The sequence below is a fragment of the Calidris pugnax genome, unplaced genomic scaffold (genome assembly GCF_001431845.1).
Source record: "Calidris pugnax isolate Ruff unplaced genomic scaffold, ASM143184v1 scaffold31, whole genome shotgun sequence".
NCBI lineage: Eukaryota > Metazoa > Chordata > Aves > Charadriiformes > Scolopacidae > Calidris > Calidris pugnax.
The window spans coordinates 6,467,040-6,493,782 of NW_015090786.1; the positions used below are offsets into that span (position 1 = coordinate 6,467,040).

At 40.5% G+C, this 26,743-nt stretch overlaps 1 protein-coding gene across 3 annotated transcripts in view; it reads left to right on the top strand.

Moving 5' to 3' along the window:
- The first annotated feature begins 18,290 nt into the window (after positions 1 to 18,290).
- The window catches only part of PLCB1 (phospholipase C beta 1), a 289,951-nt gene continuing 281,498 nt past the window's right edge, over positions 18,291 to 26,743 (top strand). For all 3 annotated transcript variants that reach the window (XM_014966416.1, XM_014966418.1, XM_014966417.1), the window contains exon 1: positions 18,291 to 18,355. The gene's annotated coding sequence lies outside the window, so the exon portion shown is untranslated. The remainder of the gene's footprint in view (positions 18,356 to 26,743) is intronic.

Here is a 26,743-nt window from a genome sequence, read left to right on the forward strand (position 1 = left end):
GATTGTACTGTCGTCTTTAGAAGTCATTACAGAATTTAATTCAGGTCATGCTGAACTTTGAGATTTACACTGGGCGGGATATCAACTCCGTAATGTATGAGACATATGTTAACTGGCATGCATAGTAGATAATTGTTAAAATGCTAGATGTATGAAGGCCTATGGTGAGTGGCAGTTACTACCATAATTTGTAGAAGTAAATCCATTTTCCTAACAGGTGTCAGAAACAAGGGTTCTTTTTATTTTCTGTTTGTATAACCTCTAGCATTCTGGAAACAATCTAATTTTGAGGTTGGAAGAGAAGAGAAACAGGGAGTGGCTACACGCGCGTGTAAAGGGAGAAGTGATGATTCTACATGCCCATAGGACACACTTTATTACCAAGTGCACGGTTGGTTCCTGGACTCGTAGAGAAAGGTGTGGGCTGCGTTTCTTCTAACAGCCTGGGAAGCTGTCCCAAGGTTTGCATCAGTCCCAGCAGCAGTGAACTGAGTAGCACGGTGCAAGCGCTCAGAGTGTACAGTCAGTAGTGTGAGCCCTGGGTGGCAGCATTCAAGATGGGCATGCCCCATCACATGTATACCATCTTGTGCAGCACGTATTTTGATGGGTTTTATGGGATAGCTCAGGAGGAATTGCTGCATCTGCTCCTGAAGTGAAACCATTTTTGCAGCAGCAGCTGCTGAATGCAGAAACATGCTAAGATGATCCTGGGGGGGATTCCTGTATTCCAGGGAAACTCTAGGAGGATTTATGTAGCCAAAGTAAATGGTAATTCTCTTGCTGTTTCCAAAGTTTCCCTTTTAAATCCATTCAGGAAGTGAGCCTTTCCTGTTCCTTCATACTGCCCGGCATTTGGTCTGCCTCACACTTCTTCAGAAATGAAATTGGTCTGGCGGTAGAGGATGTTGAGAAATACTCTCTGCCTTGCTGTTGTCTTTCCTTGGGATTTATTGCTGGGAGAAAAGATGATGTGTGGATTCCTGTCCCTATATGGCAAGTATAGAAAAACCAAAGAAAACCCTCCAGTATTTCTGAAATAAATAGAGAGTCGCTATGCCCAGATTATGGATCTATTTAACTGAACTTTGGAGGGGGCGAAACTATAGACCTTCAGTGGAATAATAATATTACATTATTTAGGCTTTTGTTTGATAATGGGTCGTTCAAAATCTTCTGAGAATCAGAGGTGAGCAATAATTTATGAGATGATCAAATGTAGATACTATATCTGGGGCAATGAAAGTCTAGATTGGTTGATTTATTTGGTGAAGGTTAGACATGCTACTGAAATATTGATAGGATCTTTCTGAAGCACAAATTAGGTTGTTAAACACATAACAAAAATGATTCAAAATAATGAAAAAAATATTAAAATACCATTCCTACTGATGCTAAAACAGCTCCATGGTTTGAAACATTTGGGCTTTCACAACACCTGATGATCTGTATTTGTCCTTCAGGGCCATAGTGACAAGGATACGCTGGCCCGTGTAAAACAGCCTGCAGTTCTGCCATCTTGGGCACGTACTTGTTCAAGAAATTAATCTCATGTTTAATCTGGTTTTATACTGTATCTTAATTTGGTTTGCTGCTGCAGTAATTGGCTGGGGTTTGTTTATCCATAAGGATAGTTGCAATTGTAGTTAGACGGTAATTTCAAGTTTAATAGAAAACTGTAGTTCCTTCAGCTTTTTAATTGGCCACATTATTCTGTTCTCTCTTAACTGAGGTGGGAAATCATCCCTTTGAAAAAACTGAGACTAGTGAGAGAGAGTAAGCCTCTATCAACCTGAATAAAAATGTATTTTAAAGAACAGATAAATACCATTAGAATTTAAGAGACCTTTCTATGTTGAAAAAGGTAAATTTTGATTTGGACTGACGTGTAAATCCAGATTTTTGGAGAAATTAAAGCTCTGTCAGCAATTTTTTGTGAATGGAAGATTGTGTTTGCTTTAGGAAAGGAAACTGGCACACCATTGCATCTTCAGATACTTACAGTCCAAGAGCTGTTGATACGCAGATTAGTGTTTAGAGTTAGGTTTGGAAGGTCCTAGAGATTGTAATTCAGGCTGAAGAAGCTTTCCAACATCATATATCTGAGTTGGAGATTTTTTTTGTTATAGAAGAGGCAAATTTTGTAATAGAGATGCATGTAGAAGATGTGGAAGACAGATGGTCACAAGTTCCCCTGGTTTTTATTTGTTCTTAAGATGATTGCTACGTTTATAGCAAAGCTCTTAAAACTCTTCATGCATGGGAACAATATCAGAAGACAGTAATAGCCATGTGTATGTTAGGAAGTCTTTCAGTTGTGGTTTAGGGCGTATCAACTGGTGCCATCAGAGTCATGGCCAAAATGTCTTTTTAAAGTTTGGCTTTGTGTTAGCTAATTGCTCTGCGAAAGCTCTGCAGTGAAATTTAGAGTTGCACAAACTTCTGTAATGTCATTGGCTTGAGTAAATGAATAAGATTACTTAACACTTCATACATAATGGGAAAAACGCTTCTGTGGCAGCACAGCCTTGGATTCCCTTAGTTGTATTGACTAATACCTTCAGGTCTGGTCCTGTGAGGCCAAAACCAGGGTTACTGGAAAGCAGCTGTTTCACATATCCAAAGATCATACCAGGGTTTATGCACACTTTATGCTTGCTCATTATTAAGTAAAACATGTTCACTGCAGTCACCCTTGACCCTTCTGTGAGAAGCTTTGTTTATTTGGCACCACTGGTTTAATTTAAAACACCCTGCAAAAAATAAGGGAACATCGTGAAATGTGGCCTTTACTTACTAGAGTTTCCCCATCAGTACCTGGGGAAAGATCATGAGGACCTGAAAGTCTGTTTGGTTTAATTGACTAAAGTATTCTTCATTGAATACACATAAAAACCAGGAGATACACACCTGGAATCCTGTGTGTCACTCTACACATCACACTCCATGTTTAATCTTGTAATTCCTGTGCAGGAACTTGGACTTAAAAATAATAATAAAAACATCTCTAAATATAACCCTAAATATCACAATTGTCATCATAAAGCTGCAGGAGTTGACCACAAAACATACAAATTTGACCTTCTAGCAAGTTCCTGTTTATTTACTCTCCCCTGGCATGCATCTTTTAATGGGTTTAGCTGTCAGACAGTTTCTAATTTTGAGTATCTTGTGTCATCATCCCTACTGTCCTGATTTACAGCCAGCCTAGCTACGTGTTATGGGAGGGATTTTCAAGGGTGACCAAGTTCCAATTAAAATCTCATCAGTAAAATGCATGATCTGATGTGTGCATGGATTAAAATCACCGTAGGTGGTTTCACTAGCTGTAGCCTCTGCCCAAATGGCCTTCTCTTTGTTCTCCTAAATAGATTTGTGTTGTTGGTTTTCAAACTACCATTTTTCTGGAAAAAGCCCATTGTGCTTGCTGATTTTCCTCTGTTTAGTTTCCGTAACTTTAAAAGTTTCTTTGAAGATGTCAACAAAAATAGCTGTTTCTCAATCCATGCAATTACTGAAAAAAGCATCCATTTTCTAAGTCTGCCAGGCTTTTTTTTTTTCTCCCTCCTTCTAACTAGCATGCTTTTACCCATTAATAGTGCTTTTTGGTGTTATTCTAGAGGCAGCATAGCCTGCTTTGAAAGACACACTAATTCTTACACTTGATTCTTAAAAATAATTTTATTACATGTGAAATTTCATTTAGAAAGAAATGAGACACTTGATAAGAGATTACTTAGGCTGCAAAGTGAACCACTTAGAAGTTACAAAATGCTAGAATGAACTTCATTTTGGTTTCCTTATGCATTTTGAGATTAATAACATGAACATACATTCTCCATGATTTTTTTATATTCCTTATGTGCAAATTGAGAATTTCTGGTGTTTTAGTCTCTCCAAACTTGGCTGTATTTTCACAGGTCTGGTAGAAAGAGACAGCTTGTTTGACTGTTAAATTCTAGAGGTATTTCTCCAAGCAGGAAGGCATTAGATCTTCCCACATATAAGAACTAGTTGATATTTTAGAACATGCATAAAACATATTTTCCAAACCATTTTGGCTCCCATTCATCTCCTTCGGAGAGATGTGCCTTATTTCAGAAATTGCAGCTTCATTTGAGGAAATTGGGAAAATCACCCTGGCTGCTACTTTAGGAATAAAAACAACCAACCCACCCTAGCCCAGGCAGTCATCCAGCAGGATTGTTTCATGCTGAATGGTTAAAGTTTGGCAAAGAAATGAAGAGCTGACATCCAGGTCATATAATGGAGAGCACTGGAAAAGTGCACACAGTGACAGAGTTTTTGTGGTAATATGAACTGATTCAAACCCGTGTGCCTGGGTGTTAAATGCGCTTCAGGGTTGCAGGTTGGTTGTGCCTGTGGAAACTGCTCTTGAGAAATTCCCAAAATGCGGAGATTGGGGCATTGTGCTGTACATCTCCGAGGCTCGTTTGTCTCAGTTACACAGATCCACTAAGAAATTGGGTGGTACTTGTCTGTTGCAGTACCCTGTCAGGTTTGAGCCCTTTGATACTTTCCTCAAGATGTGTTTCGGTCACCTTCAAAAAGACAAACCTTCTTTTGAAAAGCCAAGAAGTATTAGCATGCTGCTGCTGAGGGAAAGGTACTTAGACTAATTATGCTCCAGAGAACAGAACTGAGAACATTTGTGGGGGAGAGACCAGAAGTTTGCAGTAAAACTAACTGCTAAATAAGGAAACATCATTAGACAACCGGGCTAACCTTGAGTTTGCTGCTTTGCATTTAACTGCATACTGGAACAAAATATAAACAGGAAACAGTGAAGAGTGCCCAGATAAGAGAGAAAAAATGTCTTTTTTTGGTGCATGTGCTGTCAACAAGTGGAGACAAGTCACAGATAGCAAAAATCCCCCACATTGTAACAGCCCCCAAAACTGTTACACTGAGGTGGTGAAACAAGTACAAAATTACAAGTGTGTTAGGGCATGACTTGCTGAACACAACCATTAGAACGCTTAAGGTGTAGGCTGAAGAGAGTCCCTAGTAAGTGCTTTCTTCAGTTTGATTAAAGATAAGAAGCCCTAATTGAACATTTATCTGAATGGCACCAAGTTTTTTGCTGAATGATGGCTTGGTTATGTGTTGCGGGTGTGCCTTCTGTGCCTAGAGCAGCTGGCTCCTGCAGGAGAGAGTAGCTGATAATTGAGGCTTGAGTGTGGTGTAGGGCAAAATATTTTGGGAAACGTGGCTTGGCAAGAACTCAAGATCTTCCAACAAGTTGCCATTGACTTCATATTTGTTGTGTTTGTAGAATGACCCGTATTTCCTCATTCAGTGTAAATTCTAATTTCAAGTACAGATGCCAAGACTAGAAGAATTTGAGGCATGCACATGCAAATACCTTAATAAAAATAATTTTCCAGATCTATCTAGAGATTTATGAAATAATAATGAAGAATATTATGCATTCAGATTAATAGTGGATGAATGTAAATTAAATCTTTAGAGATTAACCCACTGATTCTGATCTGGGGATTCTATTTTATTTTTTTTTTGCTTTGATTTTTAAAATGCACTTATCCATAAACCCTGGGAGCATGCAAAAATAATAATGATTACAGCTTGTACAAAGTAAGTCAGCAAGAAATTCTTACTCCCCTCTAATTAATTCCCTAATAAATACCAAACAAATAGCTGTCTTAAACTCTCTTATATTTACAAGGTAAGCAGCAAATGGAAGTAATAAGGAAAATTAAAATATGATAACAGCAGGTGAAGTGAACTGTGCTGCAGGAGGATGGAGTGACCGTTCTCTGATAAGGTTTTTTTGTCTGCTGACACAGCATAGGGAGGAGAATGTGGCCATTGAGAGTTGCTACTGAGTAACTGCACTAGGAACTATGTACTTTTGAAGAAGCGAAACGTTATTTGCCTAATGACAAACTGATGCTTTCTTATGCTTATTTTGTGCCCTCACCTAAATGATTCTCATCTGTTTGGCTGAACATCTTCAGCTGATATTGTTTGTACTTCATTCTCCTTGAGAGGAGCAAACCATCAAGGACCCATCCAGGAAAAGCTTTTCTTTCTGTGTGTAACTTCTGCTGCTTTTTTTCTGATGTTGACGTGGAGAGCCTGGAAGTATAAATCTTTGGGATAAACCTCCACTCCAACTGCTGGAGTATCGAAACCTCCAAAATAGGCCACTTATGTATTAGTATTTAATGAATTATAGTCTGACTTGTCCTGTGGTAACTTTGTAGATAAAGCTGAATGATGGTTGGAATGGGGAGAAGTCTAGGATTTAGCTGTAAAGAAATATGATTCCTTTAAGTCTATACTATAGTACTATAGGAAGAGATTTTCTGTGTTAGTTTTATGGTTTTAGATATTGTTTAGTGAATGTATTATTTTCATAGTCAGAAACAAGTCAAACTCCATTTTTAAAGCATAGTTTTTGCTTTCAGTATATAAAGAAAAATAGTTCTAATTTTGCCCATGCTTATTAGAATCTATATAGCTCAGTTCTTATTTCTTTCTAGATTGAATAGCTCCTATTCCTCTCAACTGACTATACAATGCATATATTTATAGACAATAATCATACCCCTCTTAGCCTGCTTTTTGCTGTTCCATGGAAGCCAACCTCTTTTAGTCTTCTCTAGTAAGAGCATACTCCCGGTTATGCCATCACTTTTGAAACCCTCTCTCTACCTCCTTCAAGTTAAAATTACCTCTGAGTAGTGGGGACCAGAGTTTTGGATGATGTTATGTCAATTCTGGCTCATGTAGTTAGTCAAAATTCAGGCAGAGAAGATCTTCAAAGCTTCCTGTGCCAAGAAAAAAAATTATCAGCTTAGTTAGATATGCTCTGCCTGGCAAGCTCATGTGGCCTCCTATTTTTTATTTTTTTTTTTTTTTTTTTTTTTCACATTATTATATTCCTTTCATCATCTGATCTAAAGCTTTGCCTATGAGCCTAATGTATCTACAGCTGCTGGGGTCATTTTCCCTTCTTTCCATTTTCTAAAATGTAGATATTGGCTTAGGTTTTCTTTGTCTCCAGGTCTGGTATGGATTAGATGTAAGACCAGGATGATTTATTTAAAAATCCAGTGAGAAATCTGCACCTTTTAATAACAGATACGCTAGCAAAATAACTAATCCCGAGAGATATTTGTGTCTTGGAGAGAAGTCTTGTCAAGATGTCTTTTAGTGCTGTTTCAGCTTTAAATACATCCCAGAAACCAAAGCTTGGACCCTAAAAACACAAAGTACCTTTATTTACAAAGGTCAATTTATGAGTTTTCAGCTATTGTCTTTAGCGCTTAAGCATCATGTTATAGCTGGAGTCTTCAGTTGGAAGTGTGCCTGGACTGTGGATTTTCCAGTTTAGTGGAGCTGGCAGGAATATGCATTGTGCTTCTGTACAGTTTTCAGTTTTTATCTTTTTACCTTATCCCTCCATGGAAGTCACGGGCGTGTAAGTAGGGCACGTATTGCTATGTTGAGCTCTAACCTTAAAACTTGTGCTATGTAGGGAGCAGAGCAATTTCAAGTTCCTAATCTCCCGGTTTTGTTCAATTTACACGTATAAAAATTATTTATTGTTTTAATATAAAGCAGTCAAAAGCTCTGGGCTGTTCTGAAAACATATTCGAAACCATGATTGTGTTGGTATTCTTTTAGATGATTGCATCAAACTTATGCTGCATGAATAGGAAAGGACTTTTAAAGATGAAGTTCAAAGGACTTGATCTTGTTCAATTTCAGAAAAAGTCTTGTGTTGATCAACAGGAGATTTGCCTGAGATTTACCTTACCTGCAGTGTCAGGTGTGGAGGCAGAGGGGCGCAGGGCAGTAGGCAGGAGCTGTAAAGTGGCTCTTCCAGCTGAGATGAAAGTCTCTGCTCCAAGTGTTCACTATTTGGGGCACTCTGCTGAAAATATTACAAGTTATTTTCTTCAAAAGAACAAACATAATGCTGGTACATGTAGTCTGTGACCCCTTGTTGGTGTGAAATAATGGCATGAGAACATCACCCCCAAAAAATCATATGGCTCTTTCTGGGAAGGCGATTAATCATCATAATCACACATGATTATGGCTTTTAATATGAAAAGACAAGTTTCTTAATAGAAATACTGCTTTTCTTTTTTCTTTTTTTTTTTAATCTGCTGCTTAAAACTTCAATACACTGTACTTTTCCTTGTGACTCCAAAGCTAAAAATTGTCAGGTTATTCTCAGTTATGTGAATAAAAAATAGTCAGGTACCATTATGAAGGCTGCCTACAATATGTTTTATGTTTTCTTTTTAAGTCCTCCCCCAGCTCTTTCCTCTTTTGAATATGGCTGCACCTCATCAGTTCTCCTTTTCCTCCTGTTGTTACCCAGTTGTACAAGTGGGATGAACAGTTCCATGAGAGCAGTTTTAGCAGAACCAAACCAGTTCCAACTGCTACATTCGAGGTGCTTGGGTCCATGCAACTCCTACTGCCAGCTGCAAGAAAACCAAGTTGTTTGGATGAGAGACTTCTAGTTTTGGGCCACGGATGTGCTTGCATTGCACTGAGCTTGAGAGACAAGCTGCCTTGGTGTGGGAATTCTCCTTGTGTTGCAGTGGAGTGCAGCGGGATGATGCGGCCTCTGAAGGAGTCTCAGATGAGCTCCTCGAAACATTTAGAACACAGCAGCTGTACAGCTCGTCCCCAGCTGACTGACCATGGGAGGCAGCAGGCTCTAGTGGGAAACTCAATGACCAAGGACCCGTGTTAGTTCTGCCAGGGATTGATTTCTCACTTGGTTTATGGCACATCACTTATAACCAGACTTATCTGTGTACAGATACCTCTAAAACCCATCAGGTTCCTTTTATTGTAAAGCTCCGAATTCTTGCATAACAAGCTTATATCCAGCTCCAGGGCACGCTGTCTTTCCTGGAAAGGTAGAGCACCGGTAGGTAGAGTCTGATGCAAAGGCAGCAGCGCGGTGAGGATGCTGCACACTAATGGGTGTGGAACTAAGATATAGAGATACTTCTCCAGTTTTGCTAGTGTTTTCCTCTGCCCCACTAGAAGATTGCTTCATATACCTATTTTGCAGTTCATCCACTGATTGTCTTGTGTATTTAGGCTGTAAGATTAAGGATTGTGGCTTGATTTTGTGGAGTGTACACTGATACTCTGACTAATAGGGCAAGTAATTATTTTCATAGACCAAGCTGAGCTTATGCCAGATCAAGCACAGGTGACTTCCGACTAGAACTGTAGCTTCAGAGATGGCTATGGAACTTTTTTTTTCCAGTGCATTGCTTTTAAAATCTGACATGATTGCTGTTCATAATACACTGACTCTGGTGTGTCCTTCACCTGTTTGTGCTGGTCTGTTTGCTGTGCTGAAGGCAGGTAGCAGATCTTTACCTCTGCATCTTCTTCTGCGTCTTGACTATTTCTTTGCACTAAGACTTGTGTTGGGAAATGTATGCACCAGTTTCTAGGCTGCTTAGCCACAGCGTCTGTAAATCCAAGTAAATGAAATTTTCCTTAATGAAGCAGTGAAGAACTATATGCATAGATGCAGAAGACTTGTTTTGCTTTCATTATTAAAAGGGTACTTAGCATAAAAATTCCTTGTCTTTTTTTTTTTTCCTAATAGCCCAGTGTATCATATAAACTGCAGACTGTTTTCTCTGTACTAGAAAATTTTGCTGTTCTTACGTCTCCCGGGACACATTGAGAGACTGAGCGTTACTAAGATAGCAAAAACTTTTCAGTTTGTGGCTTACTCTTCTATAAGAGTGCTTGTTATGATGGCCTTTCAGTAGGGATGTCATGTAACTTGGCGCTTCAAGAAGAACTTGCAAGCAAAGAAACCTTGCAAAGTATTTGGAGCTTATTGCCAGAGCAGTTGAATGAAATCATACTAGTTCTTACTCTCAGGTGCTGAGGTCCTCCGATTCTTTTTGAGTTGAGAACAGTTAATGACCACCCAGATGAAGCTTAGCTCAGATTCAGATTTGCAGATAATTTATTTCTGGGTTGCAAAACGTCATTCTATTCAAGTGATTTTTGAAAAATTTCCATTCCCTGTGATACCAAACCCCTTGAAATTGTTTGCTTGGAGAAGATCATCCACCATCCAGTTACAGTTGAGTGTAGTTGTGGTAACCTCACCAGGTGCTTTAACCAAGAGTGCTGGGAGAGCCACCTGGGGAACCAGGTATAACGGAGTCCCAACTGCATCACCCTCCTCCTTGTGTAATGAACCGTATTTATTTACTTGCAGAAAGCAGAACAGGAGAGGCTGAGGAACCAAGCCAGGGAGCTTTTCTGGAGAGAGCTGGCTGGGAATTCACTGGGGAGGTGGGATGGTGAGGATCAAAGCTGTACGCTGAATTGGACAATGCACTGACCTTAACCATTCACTTGCCTGAATTGGGGCTGAATGCCATGAGTTGTAGGGAGGGAGTGTCTGCCTGGACTATTTGGTCAGAATTGCTAGTCCAGACCAAAGGTGCTTGTATGTTCAAAACAATGTTCTTGTTGGCCAGGCTGCTGTGCTGTGTAAGAGGAGCACGTCTACGTTCTTCCTTCTGTCTCCATCACTCCCTGCCTCAGGGGCTACCTCTTAGCGCAGTAGGTAGCGGAAGAAATGCCAGAGCACTTCCACCAACTCTGTGGGGAGATGTAATGCTGATGGTGACAAACAGCTCCCCACTTAAAATAATTCACAAGAGAGAAAGGTCTAGGAGTTGAATTTCCGCTGTGTGTATGGTGAAACTTGCCCAGCCCCATGCTCTGAAAGGGCCTGAAGTGGCTGGGACTGTAGTGACTTTCTCCCAGCGTTTATTGGCTAGAAAGGAAGAGCTTTAAAATAAGTGGTTGGGTGAAGCGGAGGCAGCAAAGTGTTTTGTGTCTCTCTTGCCCCTCAGGAACAACTGTGCTACTCGCTCTTTTTCCCATTTTGGGTGCCAGGGTGGTGGATTTGTCCTGGGCTTTGGATTTTGTAATAGATGTTTAGAAGGCAGAGAATACAGGAGTCACTTTAACAAAGTTTGAAAGTTTTAATAACCCTTTGGGAAGCCAATGGCTAATCTAGAAATACGTGTTCAGTTTAACCTGAGTATTTGTTCCATTAGTTGAATGCCTTGCAGTTGCTTCTTCATAAACCTTTGTGAGAGCATCAACTGAAAGGAGCTAGAAAAGGTCTGGTTGCTTTGGGCAGGTTGGTGAGCTGCAGCAGTAATGTAGTCATCTTCAATGGCTTGTTAAAAAGCGGAGGTGGGAAGGTAATAAAATATTTTGAACTTGGGAAGAAAAACTTAAGTAGGAAAACACTTTGCTATTGTCAGGGAGAGTTTTACCATTGACTTCAGGGTGTACGTGCTACTGTGCTGCTCGCTTATTGACACAGCAGACAAATTTGATGCTGAATAATTGAATTGTGCGCTGCCAGGAGGAAACATGGAGACAGCTTCTTCAGGGACTGTCTTTCTCTAGTGGGACACAGCTTAGGAATTATATACCGGGACTTTCAGGGAAATGCAGGGCTAGCTTAGCTCAGCTCCCCTTAATGTCATTGACAGCTTTGCTATTTCTTCTTGTGGCTATCAATGCAGGTTTCTGTTAAATCAACCTCACCAGTCGTCCTCAGTTTTCCTTTGGGATGAGGAGACAAATCTCTGTGTTTCATTCAGTTTATTCTTAGTGATAATTCATTCAATTTATTCTTAATGATAATGGGGGAAAATATATATGGTTTTAACAGGGAGGATTATATACAACATCCCCTAGCTGTGAAAGCACCCTTTCTAAATTAGTGCTAAATGTTCATTCTCACTGCAAAGAATGTCAGTCCTGGAGTAATCTGTGTGTGGCTGGTTGATCAAAAAGCTGTCAAAATCTCTGAAACCAGAATGAGGTGTATTCTGTAAATGTAAATTGCTGAGTTTGCATATATATTTACTCTGAATGTACAAGGCCAGATACTTTTTTAGCATAACTTGTAATTGTTCCCAGTCAAATTCAAACGTTGATCTTAATATTTTCTTTCTAACATGTTGTAAGGAAATCAGTTGCTTGTGTGTTTATTTTAAATAACACTTTTCAATTGCAGAATAAAAATAAAAGTAACCTAGAACTGCATATTTTTTTTTCTTCAAGAAATATTTGATGCTTTCATGCTCAGAAAATGTTAACATGCAGTCTTTCTATGTTAAAGAAACATTTGATTCTGAGTAACTATTCCCAGTAGATGTTGTTGTTTAAGTCTCCCTTTGAAGTTTGTTTCAGCAAAATAGCCTTTTCCCTTTGAAAACTTTCACCAGATGTTGCCATCCAGTAGCACTAAATGGTGCTTTTTTGCAAGACTGGCTTAGGTTTTCAAAGTTTATTTTGCCAGCACTGCATCAGACAAACTTTGAAGGTAGTGTTGTGTCTTCTAATAGAATGACTGGTAATATTTGTAAGAATTAGGTAAGCTTTCAGGCACATGGTTTCCTCTTCAGATTTGAAACTAGAAGCACCAAATTTCAAAGCTAAGTGGAAAATGAGATTTTAGAGTATAATTAGCTGTGCATCAGTTAGACTGTATCCCTAAATGGCAATGGCTACAGGAACATGACCATGAGAATGGCACTCCACGGTTGCTGGCAGCATGTAGCAACACTTCATAGAGTGGGGAAAAAAGAACATCTGACCAGAAGCAACGTGGAAATGGAGGATGAACAAACATAGGTCAGAGCAATACACGACTACTCAGCCACAGTGAGTACTCAGAGCAGAGTGGAATTATTTTTCGTTAGGCATATAAGTAAAGTAATTAGATATCTGGACCAACTAACCCGTGCAGCTGTTGTAATGCACACCCACTTTTGCTATGTCTCCTTGACATAGTTTTTGTGAAATTCTGTAGGACACTTGATCCTGCTCCCAGCCCACTGTGCTGCTGCTGGCTCTTCGGCAGAGCTCTCCAGCGGGATCCATAAGGAATCCTGCTTTGTAGCTGGGGTTACGTCACAAGCAAGTTCCCATGACACTGTGATTCACTTGGCATTGTTTTGGGCAGTTTAAAATAGGAGTGAGCCAGATCCTTAGCTGGTATAAATTGGTGTTACTATATTAAATTCAGATGCGCCTAATTATAAGTGCTCAAACAGTCACTGAAGGTTGCACAATCTATTGCTTTTGTGAGTGTGTACTCACCCATAAAAGTGAGATTGCACAATCTAACCCGATACAAATATGTCTTTGTCTCAGCTGCTAATTGAAAACAAACATGGTAGGATTAATAATTCATTTATCTAGAATTCCTGTATTATAAATTACTTGGGGGAATCTACCAGTTGCATTAAGAGATATTATTCTATTGGAAGATTAGTAAGTCCCAGCAGCAATGACTGGAGGTCTCTAAGCAGGGAAAAGATGGGACTTGGAGAGGTTTTTGATTAGTTTGTTTTGGTTGATTGTTTTGGGGGTTTTTTTTGGTTTGTTTTTTTTTTTTTTTCCAGTTGCTCTGGCTTTCATGCCTTGTGCAGCACAGAGTGCAGTTTCCAAGCCTGCGTGGAGGAAGTCAGTAGCAAAACTCCTGTTGATTTAAGCAGAGGAGGGTTTGGGTTGTTTGGCTGCACAGGAAATGGGGCATTTTTCTGTCCAGTACTTAAGTGTATTTTCCCTTTACAGAAGTCTGTCCACGTTTTGCAACCAGGAAATAAGAAATTGTCTTTTCTCTCATTTGGGAGGAAGTTTCTCTCTGTCCTCTTAATTAGTTATTTAAAAGATGAAAGCAAGTGCCCAGGGGTCAGGGAATTCCAGGAGGTTTGGTGGTTTTGAACCAAAGAACTTCTAAGAAATGACACATTATGAATTCTGATTTATCCAAGCCCCACTGAATGCTGCCTGCAGAGGCACTCGCAGGGATGCATATTCTGCTCTCATCTTCTTAATTTAAAGCCTAGGCTATAGCGTCTATCAGGCTATTGCTTCTGCTGGTCTGAGCATACATATAAAATGTATTTATGGAACCGGGACCATTTCTTTCTGATATCGGATGGTGGCTGAGACTTTGGACTTTATTTTCCTGTGGCTTCTGTAACGACACCTAGGACAGGATCCCCCCAAATTAAATGGTCTTGTCAACTAGGGTTATAAAGGATTATAGGGATAGGATTATAAAACCTGCTTTCTGTGTCAGAGAGGTGGCACAGCAAGGAGGTAACAGTGCAGTGAGGCCATTAGGTGGATGTTCAGGGGGTTAGCCTTTCCTACAGCCATGCCAGCTGGCCTTGTCAAAGTAGCCCCACAAAACTCTACTTCCCCTACTCTTCTTAGGCTGTCCTGGCTAGGCCTTGGGTCCTCAGGCTGTCATGTTTTCTGCAAGTGCCTTGGTGACGTGCAAGTGGCTTGAAAGCAGCAGTGAAAACTCCAGAAACCTGTACCCCATCTTCCTCCTCCATCCCGGAGGATGCAGACCTGAGCAAGGGTTGTTTGGGTTCCTTGTACTGCCCTTGGGGGTCCTGGTTGTTGCCTCTGGCTTTCATGCCTTGTGCAGCACAGAGTGCAGTTTCCAAGCCTGCGTGGAGGAAGTCAGTAGCAAAACTCCTGTTGATTTAAGCAGAGGAGGGTTTGGGTTGTTTGGCTGCACAGGAAATGGGGCATTTTTCTGTCCAGTACTTAAGTGTATTTTCCCTTTACAGAAGTCTGTCCACGTTTTGCAACCAGGAAATAAGAAATTGTCTTTTCTCTCATTTGGGAGGAAGTTTCTCTCTGTCCTCTTAATTAGTTATTTAAAAGATGAAAGCAAGTGCCCAGGGGTCAGGGAATTCCAGGAGGTTTGGTGGTTTTGAACCAAAGAACTTCTAAGAAATGACACATTATGAATTCTGATTTATCCAAGCCCCACTGAATGCTGCCTGCAGAGGCACTCGCAGGGATGCATATTCTGCTCTCATCTTCTTAATTTAAAGCCTAGGCTATAGCGTCTATCAGGCTATTGCTTCTGCTGGTCTGAGCATACATATAAAATGTATTTATGGAACCGGGACCATTTCTTTCTGATATCGGATGGTGGCTGAGACTTTGGACTTTATTTTCCTGTGGCTTCTGTAACGACACCTAGGACAGGATCCCCCCAAATTAAATGGTCTTGTCAACTAGGGTTATAAAGGATTATAGGGATAGGATTATAAAACCTGCTTTCTGTGTCAGAGAGGTGGCACAGCAAGGAGGTAACAGTGCAGTGAGGCCATTAGGTGGATGTTCAGGGGGTTAGCCTTTCCTACAGCCATGCCAGCTGGCCTTGTCAAAGTAGCCCCACAAAACTCTACTTCCCCTACTCTTCTTAGGCTGTCCTGGCTAGGCCTTGGGTCCTCAGGCTGTCATGTTTTCTGCAAGTGCCTTGGTGACGTGCAAGTGGCTTGAAAGCAGCAGTGAAAACTCCAGAAACCTGTACCCCATCTTCCTCCTCCATCCCGGAGGATGCAGACCTGAGCAAGGGTTGTTTGGGTTCCTTGTACTGCCCTTGGGGGTCCTGGTTGTTGCCATTCCCTTTTCTGTGTCTCTTTCTAATGTGTGTTACTCCATTTAAAAGGATCTTCTAATGTTTGTGTTATGGGAGGTCTAGTTGCACTTCTGTAAGATAATTATTAATTCCGTTCGTTGTTATTTTTTTTTAAAAAAAGCTAAAGTGTGAGACCAGTCCAACCAAAAAACCTTCTGAAATTCAGTCTGTGTGTGGCTCCACGTCTTTTATAAAAGATCCATTTTTCTTCAACGTCTTTCATTTCTCTCATGTGTTTGCTGTTAAAGACTTTATTTTTAGTGCTTGTCAGTCCTTTCAGTTGGCAAAATCTTATTTTTATGACATGCTCTGCATATGCCCATAGCTTCTGTAAAACATTTCACAGTGGGTCAGAGACTGCTGCGAGGCATGAATATTATTTGTTGTGGTAAATATAACCCCTGGCCTCTCACCCTGAAGCCCCCATTCTTGTCTGATAACAGCAAACCTGGGCAATGTCTGCCCTTGCTGGTCTGTAAATCTGAAGTGCCATCATCTCCTTGCTCTGCTCTGTGCATCTGCTCTGCACAGTTTCTGCCGACGGACTTTCAGCCTGTCTCTGCTCTGCCTTGGTTTCCCTTTGCTTGATGCTCATGGACTGTGCTGGCCCTGGTTTTCCTTTCAATTTCTTGCCTTTTATGTGGTGTTATCTGTTCTCATTCTGGCCATAATTATGTCGTGGCTCTTCCATTTCCCACCTTAGTTCTTGCTCTGACTGTGATAAACCCAAATGTAGCTCTGCCATATTTCATTATTTTCATGTATGCCAGTATCTGAATGGCCACATGCATTAACTCAAAGATCAGCCCTCCCGTGTGCCATTTTCCTGTTTTATTTAAAGTTGCACCTGCTGCCATACCTGCGCACATAGCTATTTCATAGTGCTTCTTTGTCTCTTTTCACTCTGATTTTATTTTATTTATTTTTTCTGTGTTGAGCAGCAAGTTTGCCTTCTACTGCTGGTACGTCCCAGGTGGTACCATGATGTAATTGGCAATATTACGGTTCACAAGAGCAAGTTGAGAGAGTAACAGAGTCGTTCCCTTCTCCCGACACTTTTTTAAAAGGGAGAGGGAACAGGTTTTGGGTTAACTGACAAATTATTTGTAGCATCTACACAAGCACTAGGAGTATCATTCTGCATTTAGAGATGCAAATGTGGCATGGACTGATTTCAGAAAAAATAAAATATGTGGAGACATTTGCACTATTCCTCGGGATGGAGGGGGATGTGATGAATGTACAGTCGTGAAAATTTGGTGGTAGAGCTGATGTCTCAATAGACAACAAAGGCCTACAAGAGCTGTGCAGAAGTGGATCCCTTAAGATGGAAAAGAAATAAGGATATAAAGTAACGGTGTCAAAATAACATGTCCATAAGGAAATATTTTTCTTTTCTCCTTGAAATTAAAAAAAGTGTAGTGGCTTTGTCTAGCACAGAGACTTCAGATTCTCCACACAGCAACTGCAATTGCTACTGGAAGGCTGAAACGCACTGAACTGGTGTAGCTCTAATTGTGGCGGCGTCACGCTCCTGTTGAAGTACTTTTAGACTATATTTAGTATGTAATAGTGCCATCCTAACATGAGCTGTTAGTCCAAATGCTAGTGTAAATGAGGTGGACAGTATTAAGATGTGCTTTAAAATTGTGAAGTTATGCTGAATCAGGTCAGATGTTCTCGCTGTGTCTTGCAAGGCAGTTGGTGGTGTTCCTGGGAAAGCACACGTGATGCTGCATGGGTGTGCGTGCTTGCAAGGCAGCTGGGAATCCCACTGCTCCAATCTTCAGCATCCTTCCTCCTTCCAAACGCTCCCTGCCCGTAAATGTTAAGACATTCAAGAAAGAACCAACATGAGAACGTCCAAAAATGCCTGGTGGCAGGATGGGATTGGGGAAATTGAAGTTGGTTGAAGGCTATAATTTGTTGCATGTCCGGAGACAGGCGAATACCCGGTGCTTATCCTGGAGCAGTGCCTGCTCCCTGCTAGGCTGACCCTGGTAGGCACAGCCAGGGCACCATGGGCTCAGCTTGGTCCCTGTCCTTCCCAAGCACTGTCAGGGAGGGTGTAGACACAAGAGGTTATCAGTGAAAGGAGATTCTTCATGTTACACGTGTGTAGGGGGGGGTATGAATCTGCCCAGCAGAAGCTGCCATCATACGCCACTTATGTTCCAAGTATGGCATGTGTTTGATAACCCACAACTCAAGAGTTAATGTATGAACTATGAAATGCTTGTCAAAAGTACATGGTTTTTAATGAGCAGTAGTCACTGTAAAATTGTTGGAACCTGGTACCATTGTAGATATAACACTTCTTGGATTTTATGTGCCCTTTTCAAAATGTTCTGGGAATAAGGAAGTAGGTTTTCTGTTTGTAATGTCACGCTGTGACTAGCATAAAAAAACCTAAATTTGTATTAAAAAGAAAAAAAAAACCAACACCACAGCAGCTGGTATTTAATGATCCAAGAAATAAGCTTGACTCATATGTTGTCTATATATTCCGTATATCATAAGATATATGCATATTTTTAAGGAATCCAAGTTATGTGTCTAAGGTCGTAGTATTGCTATTAGAATAGCTTAAGTGCAACAGAGCACTCCTTGAAACTGTTCTCAGTTTGGACAGATGTCATTGCAAACAGGCAAACCCCAGACAGATGTGGGAAGCAGGGCACTGTTAACACAACAAGGCTTTTTGACTAATGTAATAATTATCTGTGTTGCAATTTTTCTTTCTAGGAGACTGAGCTGCTAGATATCAGCCTCGTCAAAGATGCCAGATGTGGAAAACATGCCAGAGCTCCCAAGGTAGGAATTTTTGCTGAGTGCTTGCATGTTACATTGATGACCTCAATAGAATGGGAATTATATGCAAGAATTTAAAAATAAAATTCCTTAAGTAGTACTTTGCCATTTCTCTGTTTAACATAGTTTCTGATGAGAAATATTACAATTGTTGAGCTGTTGTAATTTGATTCTGTATGTAAAATGCTGATGGAAGCTCTGCTGGCAGTGATGGAACAAAGATCCTGGTTTGTCAAGGTAAACTTTCACAAGTCCCTGGCTTCCCTGATGGCAAGGAGTTGATAGCTCTTTAGGTCCATGTTGCATTTTGTACTGCCTGTTTTCTTTTTCCAGTGCCTCTTGAGGCCAGAAGGAGGTTTTCTTTAAACTGTCATGAGAGAGGTCAGGATATCAGCTCCCTTAGGTCTGCTCTGATGTATTGCATACTCCTTTGCTGTCTCTAAAGGCAGTAGGTTGTAGATATATGTTCTTTCTGGTGTTTTTGTTTGGGCAGAAACTACACATCAGGAAGAAAAACCAAAGCACTCTGCTCTGGAAGCAAGATAGTGCCTCAGGGAATAACAGGAGTGATAGGAAAAAAGGAAGTCTCCTTAGGGGCTTTTAAGTATGGCCTTGCTGCCACTTAGCAGCGGTTGAAGTGGTGAGGTTGAAGCAGCCCAAAGGAATGCTTCTTCTACCCTCTTTTAAGGGGAGGAACACGTCTGAGTCTGGATGGGCACGGCTTCCCCAGAGCCTCCAGCTGGGCTCCCTCTCCCTTGCACCCAGCCCTGGGTCGGGGCACGGCCCCACAGGCTCCTCAGCCTCTTGAGGGGGAGGCAGTAGGAATGGAAAAGGTTATTTCTCTGTGCCAGAATGTGATTGTAGTTATCTCTGAACAGACTATTCAAATTTGGTTTTCAAAGCTTTCCATGTATGGCTGGCAGCATTCTAAAGGCTGAGCTATAATTGAAATGCAACAGAAGTACTTTATGACATCCACATTAATACCAAATGAGTTCACCATGATTAATGGTTCTATGATGAATAGCAATAAAGTATTAACAATGGCTAGAACATTATTTTAAAATGCTACCCGCTTTACAGAGGACATTCATGTTCTTCTAACAAAATGTTTTTAGCTAAAATTTATGCATAGCTATTGCCTCGGTGACTTTTATTTATTAGGTTACATAAAGGCTGTTTTTGTTACAACATGTTACGGATTTGACAGCAGTGGCATTAAATGAAGGGTATGAGAAAATCCTGACTTTTAGGACGGTGAAATGTACCACCTGTGTGAATGAGTTTGCTTTTTGTCATTGATTTGTGTGTGGGCAGAATGAAAACAGCACCTGGGTTGGCTGTTGATGGGATCTTGCAAACGGTGTGAAACAAAACGCTCGTTTTGGGGCCAGACGTGTCGGTTTTGCTTTGATCCATGTTGTGGGGCTGAGCAAAGGAGTATTTACTGCAGGTGAGCAAGCGTTACAGAAGCCCTGTTTGTGTCACATCCACAGAAGATTTAAAACTCATATAGCAGCAGGAAGGCTTGGCTCTAAGTGAAGTAGTAGCAGCCTGTGATTGCATGGAGGTTTCTAGTAAAAACCCTGATATATTGGCTTAAGAGAGCAGCACCACATCTATGTAACACAGCCTATGCTATAAGCTGCAAACATGGAACGGAGTTTAGCTGCCTCAGAAACAAATACTTCTTACTGCCATGGTACCACTTAACACAGGTTTATTAGCTATCCCAGCAGTTAATCTCTCATGATCTGGTGGGATCATCAATTGACTTGGGGACTTGCTCCCTCTAGTAGCCTTGCCAGGAGGAAAGGACAACATGCTGTTTTGCATTGACATATCTTTCACTGTAAAACATGAGATTTAGGTGATTTTCTCTTCGTTCCCCTGCCAGCGTTCCCTCTGCCAATAGTCTTGGACAATTTTTATACTGCCTTAGGGGACTTTTGCCAGTTTATGCAAATGTTTTAATCTATTTTCAGAATTTGAAGAGTGGATTTCATCTGTGGATTGTCATTAAAAACTTAAGAAGTTAATGGGAATCCTTAAACCTCATTTATTGTATTTCTGATCTAGTGCTACCTTTTGATAGAAGTGTTATCTTTAATAAGCCTTGACTTTTCTATTAAACATAAAAAAATGCAATTAATTTTTATTTTTATGGTAAACTAAATTTCAGTGTGATTAACGACACCCATAGAAGTTACCCAAACCTGTTAGGTGTAGTGATACAGAAGGCCATAGCAAGTAAGGATTTTAGAGGACTACACGCCAAGTTACCAAAAAACGCTTTCTTCCCCATCACCATCTGGAATATCCACTTCTTCCCCATATGCTGCCATATCCACCAGCGGGGATGTTTCTTTGGTAATTAGTCTGCCACACTTTTGGTCCTTTTGATGGCTAGAAACAGAGTCTGTTCTCATGCTGCCTTCATTGTACCTTCTGTACAATCATCAGCATTCTTAATTTTTGAGAGGGAGAAAAACAGTTTGTTTCAGTTAGTTTCTCTTTCAACCTTTTGGGTTGATATTTGCTTTTCACAATATTTTTTTTGTAAGTCCAGACATGTATATTTTGTGATCGTTCTTGCATGTTTGTTGTTGCATTCTAGTCATTATTCTAATCATTATCATAAGAGAAAAAAAAATAAAAAAAGCTCTTTCATTCTGGAGAAGTTCTCACTGATGAAGGATAAACAGCCAAATGCTTTGTTTTTATTTAGAAGTCATTGTACTCTTTTTGTTTTATTCTATTTCACAGTGTCTCTACATTTGTTGAAAATGTGTTAGTATTTTGCTCCAGTAATTAAGTCCAAGCTATGGATTGTCTTCTCTAATGTTTTTGGTAAATGGGCATAGTCTGTGCTCTGGAGGAAGGTAGCATTAGGCATGCTTATGTTTTGTACTACTCCCTAGGCCATAGCCTGTGTGAAATAGGGCAACATTGAACTCTAAAACCAGGATACATAAATGCACTTCCACTACCCTACACTGTTCATAAGCTCAGAGCTTTTTCTTTCTGGGTTTCTTATCCAGAGCTCTGGTTCCTTTCTCCATTCCCTATTATGTTTAGCCTCAGAAGTTCCCTTGAAGGCAGAAAAGTGCAGTTCTCATCCTACAGTCGTCACATTAATGTAGCACAAGGAATGAGCAGAGATCTCCTCAAAGTTTTAGTGTCTTAGCACTAGGTTGCAGCTATGTGGGTACTCAGCTCTGCTTGCCACTTTGAGTGCAAAACCACTTCTACAGCTTCTGGTTTGTGATGCTTGTTCAAGTCTCTTGAAACCGCTCTCCTGTTCTTCCTGTTCCCTGGAGATTTAAGAGCAGAGCACCAATGCTACTCCTGGCTGTGACAGCAGTGTATGGGAGTTACTCAGAAAGTCATCTGCAAAAGAAAGACTTTCCTGAGCAGACCTCAGGAATAGTTACCCAGAAGACTTGGCTGAAACTATGTAGAGTAGCCCAGCACTAGACCACAGTCCTAGAGCCAAGGTCCTAGTCTTATCAGCTGATGGTAATTATTATCTGTGCTCTCACACTTGTGGGTGCTGTAATGAATTTTTGGTGTCCCTGTGAAGTGCTATTTCCATGTGGATAGTGTGAAGCCTCACCTTACGTGCTCTGGGTGTAAGAATGGCTCTGTGTTTATCCTTCTAGGAAACTCAAAACTTGTTTTCATCCCTGGCAGTGTCCACCAATTCTTCCAAATGGTGCAGAAGGCTGGGAAGATGAGACAAATTCAGGAGACTTGCACAAGTCTCTGTCCTACTTTGGGTGCCATTAGGCACCCAAAGGGAATTCGTAGATTTAGGAGATTAGGTAGAACCTGTGGGTCTTGGGCAGAGAGTCAGAACAGCAAAATGGGGGTGCAAAGATCTGTCAGAGTGTTGAGGCATCTGAAAAAAGCCTGTATGTCTTTCATAGGAGCTTAAGCTACTAATGGTATAGAAAGGAGATCTTTAGTTGGTACCAAAACACTTGATACTTGGGGGATGAGAAGATCATCCTCTGACCCAAAATCAGTAGGTAGTATACTCGACTGACCCCTCTGCTACTGAGAAGCTTCAGCGTCACCTTCTTTTTCTACATTTTCAAGGATGAGTTCTTTTGTCTTTAGCTGCTATTTTCAGAACTGATAACAGAGTTTTCTGTCTCAATGCAATATACATGCAAAGCCTTATTCTTTGGAATAAGGGCAAATCTTAGGCAGCAGAGAGCACTGCAGCAGATCTCTAAATGAGAAGAAAAATGAAAGTAATGTTCTGAAGAGAACAAGAAAAGACTTATTAATTGTGTATGTTAGGAAAAAGTGCCTGAATTCAAGATCCAGTGAAATTTATACAGAAGTGAGGGAATTATAAGATGATTATCGGGACTTTGCCTTTTTAGTAAGCATTAGACTCATTTAGAAAGGGAGCAAGAGAAATTTTGAGAACAAGAGATTAATATGCAGTTCATTTTTTCTTCAGAAGCGTGACTGCCCATAAATTCAGCGCAGCCTTTTTGAAGCGTGCCATGCCTTTTCTCACAGCTTGCAGCGACTCGGAGCTGCCACCGGCATCAGCAAGGGTGCAGCATCAGAATGCTCAGGGCTCATGCTTTGTATTTTGAAATGCTAAAGGAATGTAAAAATCATTAGTTGTGATGAAACAATTACTTCCTTTTATTCGCACATTACCTGGTAGCACACTCTCGAGTTTTGTTGTGATATGCAGACTAACGAAGAGACGTATTTTCCCTTGTAAAGTTTAGCAAAGAGGTCTGCAAAATAAAATAACACAACGAGCAGTGAAGAGAAACATACGTTGTTGTACAATGAGGTATAGAAATAGCTCTGAATCTTCACATACCTTCTGTGAATCATGGAAATGCCAATCAAAAGAGCGTCCATGTTCTTAAAAGAGACACACATAGAAGTGTCACACAGCGGTGAATACTGGTGAAAGGTTAGGTGGTGACAATTTGGCAGCCACAAGCATGCTTGCACGACGAGGCAATCCACACTTTTTGCCATCTTGTATTTACCTTAGCCAATAACAGTTTCTATGGAAACTAAAATCTTAACGCAACCGTATAAGTATTTCTAGTAGTAGGAAGAAATATCAGGACGAGTTGGCAGGAATAAAGAAATAACCCCATGGCAAATGTTCATATTGAAAACTTTTGATGCGTTTGATCAGTCTGTTTTCCCTCAAAGATACCGTAAATCATTCAGCAGGAAATTAATTTCTTTAAATGACATATGCTATGGAACCTGTAGGAGATGAAATTATGAATGATGGGATCACTCTAGTGCCAAAATGTTTATAGAGTGTAGTCCCCAGTTTTAAAAACACTTGAGGCACCCCTGCCCCAAATTTTCTCACTTTACGCTCTACAGAGAAAAATAATTAAGGTTTTTTTTGAGTGTCAGAAATTTGCCAGGACCACAACTACTACTACTATCATCACCGGCCTCTGTATTTAGTAGATTTTCTTGAAATGCCAGAGCTAACAAGACTGCTGTCTTGTGTGTCTGCCTCTGTACTCCATTGTGCTGACTCTAGAATCAGTAGGATTTTACTGACATGTGGGTAAAATTTATGCAGAGAAGCCAAAAGTGAGACTGCTCTCTGTTATGTTGTTAATAATATCTTATTTCTTTTTTTTTTCAACTTACTGCCTGAATTTACAAATGCAGGTGAAGAACTTTTTGTGAACCCACTCAAAGCACACATGTGCAAATAAATAAATTGCAGATAACAGTTGGCTGATTTCCCTCAGAATAAGGCTTCTAATTTACAAGTCCAGTGACAAGAGCCTGTCAAAATAAACCTAATTTAATCACTTGATTTCCTTATGGTATCTGAACTTACATTTTTGCTGGCAGCCTGTGATTTTTATGGTTAGATTGTTTGTTTTCCTTTTATCGGGAGAACAAAAGAGGCCTCTGTCACTTCTGAAATATTTGAAAGCCGAGCAGTTATTAATTTCTTGGTGATAAAGTCTGTACTGGGACAATTATGTTGTGTTTAATAGCCACCCTGATTAGACTGCATGTGGGAAATGGCAGATAGAATTTTTTTTTTTTTTTTTTTTTTTCTTTTAACCCCCCTGAAAAAAGTGTTATTTTCAGCTAATGTGTTGTCTTTGTCGGAATACTTGCTGTGAATCTTTCTGGACCTCAACCAGGAGTTCAATATGACTTGTTGATCTTTTAACTCCAACTTGAGCTGTGACTTTCCAGGCTATGTGGAACAGGTGGCTCTCATTTCCAGTATTCTTATCTTTCTCCTGCAAATACCTTGGTTTGGTGGAAAACTGAGGAGTCATGGGATGCTGTTGCCTTTCACTTGCTCATCGCTTCAAATTTTATTCGAGTTAACACCATTTAAAACACTATTAATTAGAATTTGGATTGCTAAATGTGATGTTCTGTCATGTCTTGTGTAACCATTTATCATCACGTAAACGAATGACCATGCTGTTCAGTAGTTTTTTTTTTTTTTTTGTCTACTCTATAAACTCCCTGGAAAAGTCGGCTGCCTACATGGATCACACAGGAGAGCAACAAGCCTGCCCTTTACAGCACCGACTGCTGTCGCTCTGCCTGTCTCAAATGCTGTTATTGCTGTTATTTTTATCTGCTGATAAATGCACGTTGCTTTCCCTTCAACAACCTTGGTGCTAAATTAGAAACTCTAATGTAAATTATGCCTAAGCAATGTTCTATTTCTGCCAAAAAGAAATAAAAATGGAATATGCACGCAGCTCACCTTCTTCCCACTCACCTTAGGGATAACAGTGACATCCTCAAACATTCCCCGCCACCACTTTGTTTGTTCTACATCACTGCTTTTTTTCATAATAATGATTGAATTACATAAAATTTTTCTCTAGCTTGAGTTTTATTTTATTAAAGAAGGTTAAGATTAATTTATTTTGGATGATATTTGACCAGTGTTCATGTGATGGCCGTTGCAAGACGGGGAAATGCAAGTTGTGGAAATGCTGCAAAGAGCATGGGAGCTGTGGTGGCTGTGAGCGTGGGGGAGTCTTGTCTTAGACCCCCCCTTGGGGGAATGAGCCTGGCTCTACCCTTCTCTGCCTCTCCCTGCAGCTCAACGCCGCCTGGTCACGGTGCTTAACGGGCTCCTAACAGCACCTAGCATCTTCTGCTTTTCCAAGTTCTCCACACCGGTGCAGACTTTTTTCAGAAAAGGTCTCCCCGCTGCCCCCAGTAAAGCCCTGGTCCATTCATTCAGGAATGAAGGCAAGTTTTGGTATGGCTGGGGTGCTTTTGAGTTTGTTAGTTGGATTTTTTAAAAATCGGTTGGAAGTTAACTTCTTTGGGGAAGAGTCTCCTCTCCAGAGATAAAGCTGTCAGTGCTGCTGTTCAGGGAGCGTGGAGAGCAGGTTGTCACTTCTCCATCATCAAGAAAACTGTTACCATCAGAAACATTATTTATGCTATTCTGGAAGCCAAGCAAAGCTTCCTGAAAGCGCAAATGAAGCCTGGGGCGTTCAGTAGCAGCACAGTAGCCATTTTCTTTCTGCTTCAACGACTCCCAAGTCATGTCTCAAACCCGGTGCCTTGCTTAGTGGAGTGGATGAGCACAAGCGCTTTGCACCTGCGCTCTGAAGCCTGCAGAGACTTCTCGCCGGCCTCAGGGTGCCCTTCACTTGGCTGCTCATGCCTGAGGCTGAGGCCACCTCTGAGACGATCAGCATCCCAGTGCACTACCAGAATGGCCCAAATTGATGAAGGTGACTATATTTACAACCCTCTAATCCTTAGGGGACTGGGACCTTTTCAGAAGCTTATCATACACTGAATAACTTAGCTCTGTCTGGTAGTTCATTGGATTCACTATTTACTAACATCCGTGATGCAGTAGAAAGCACAGGTTTTTGTCCGGGGCTTTCACTATGAATCATTGCCAAAATATTCAATTATTTTTTTCTGCTCACTGATGGCTTCAGTTAGTGTTCTGTGCTGCTTGGGTTTATGGGTTTTTTTGTTAAATTTCTAAAACATACCTCTTTTTCTTTGCATACTTTCATGCCAAAGTACGCAGTACAAAGCATGTAACAAGAAATTCTGTATTTTGAGAAGCACAAAGGCATTTTATAAATGTGGTTTTAAAACTTGACATTTAAATTTGAAAAGGTGGAATAGGACACTGCTCAATTAAATATGTGATATTTGAGTTGCTGAGAACACCAGTGTGTCAGTAAAGCTGCGTTTTAAATGCTACTGCTGAAGATGCTTTTAAATACACCTGCAAGCTGAGTATCTCTATTCTTTTTTTTTTTTTTCCTTTTTCTCCTTTAGTATGACTTTTTATGTGGTTTTGAAGAGAGATTGACAGAGACGGCTTTGTTTGCTTTCAGGCATACATAATGC